Source organism: Microtus pennsylvanicus, chromosome X (genome assembly GCF_037038515.1).
Source record: "Microtus pennsylvanicus isolate mMicPen1 chromosome X, mMicPen1.hap1, whole genome shotgun sequence".
NCBI classification, from domain to species: Eukaryota; Metazoa; Chordata; class Mammalia; order Rodentia; family Cricetidae; genus Microtus; species Microtus pennsylvanicus.
In genome coordinates this window covers 9,230,854-9,232,611 of record NC_134601.1, presented here as the reverse complement: position 1 = coordinate 9,232,611, position 1,758 = coordinate 9,230,854, and positions in this window count along the sequence as shown.

Genomic DNA, 1,758 nt, shown 5'->3' with positions numbered 1-1,758 from the left:
TCTAGCCTTCTATCCACCATCTGTTGAGCCTCATATTGATTCTCTCAGGCTGATACTCAGATTTCTAGATATCCTAGGACTGCTTCTGGAGCCTAATATCCTACATTCTCCAGCATCTCCCTTTCTTCCTCCTAGTCTTCTCATCTGCCTAAGATTCCTATCCTTCCCTAAACATCATGCTCCCCAAACCAGTATTTCCATTCTTCCAGACTTCTGCTGTCACCTCCAGCTTCCTGCCCTTGCTCATGACCTCATGACACTGCTGACCCCCTGTTCTTTCTCCATTACTCACCATTTTTGCTCCTCAACTGTGTCTCTTGTTTTCCTCATCATCATCTTCCTACCGTGTTTACCAGTTTTCTGCTTTTCTCTATCCCCCTTTCCTCTCATTTAGTCCCCTAACTTTATCATCCTTCTGCCTCCCAACAAGCTCCTATCCTCCTCCAGAGAACTGATTGCCCAGCCTCCAATCCTTCTGACATCCTCCACAGTCTATTATCCTGCTTATGTCCTTCAAGACATTCTGTAGCCTCCTCTTCTCCTGTCCTCCTGCCCAGAATTCATGCCTATCCTTAGCCTCCTGGCCTAATAGTGGGTCTGTGCTGCACCCTGTCCCAAGATTAGTGTTCTTACTATGTTTCCACTCATACTCTGATGGCGAGTCTTGTTCCCTCTATAGTCTAGATTGCCTTATTTTTTTCAGTTGCTTTAGTTTATAGTCAACATTTGTGATTTCCAGTGTTTGTTTTCAAGTAATAATTTTCTACCCCCCATGTATTTCTGGACGTTCTGATAATATTTCCTAGGAGTGCTTTGTTGAGAAGTTACTTCATGAATGATAATTAAATCCACTGGAGTCACTGAGATTTCTTGAGGCAAAATAAAAAGTGGCCACATATCAGAATACTGAGAAATAGGAACATATTATCCTTGAGTTGATAGTTTTAGAGTAATGGTAGGAACAAAATTCTACTATCATGGGAAATTGCCTGTGGATTGATTTGCAATGAAGAGATAAGGGCAGTAGCTAATGGGACTTGGATGGAAGCAAAGTTTAACATAGTAAGGATATAACATATTTATATATCAGTGAGATTAATTAATGATTTTATGAAGATAAAACAAGTAGGTATTATGAATCTGAATTCCTTTAGAAGTTAGAAGATGAAAAAAACAACTAGTACATACTGAAAAAAGTAAACCTCTAGCATAGCAAGGAGAAATAAGGAAAGAATAGCTGTCTATAATATGATTTACAGGTGTTCATTTGTAGTCATTCCTAGTTCCTTTATTTTTTTTCATTTTTTTCTGGATACAGACCCATTGTGCTTATAGGCACCATTTTCAAGGGAGTATATATCCCATATTCGTCAGTATTGCTTATTCTCAAAAGTGTACAGAAAAAAATATGGAGGTTAGATGCTGACAGGATGGTTATAATGAGGTTATGTCCATGGAGTGGTATGCAAGAAGCTTGGGAGTCTGTGGGAAGCACAGGATATTCATAGGAGGGTGGAAGCCTGTGTTGAAAATTAGAATGTCCAGTGTGGACTATTCCTTCACACTGTGGAAATATGTATTGATGTGATTAGTTTAATAAAGAAGCTGAGTGGTCAATAGCAGGACAGAATAAATTTAGGCAAGGGAACCACATTAAAGAGACTGGGAAGAAGAAGAAAGGAGTCAAAAAAGTCACTGGACAGACATTGAAAAGAAACAGGAAATGCAAGATAAAAAAAGAGGTAACATGGCAAAATG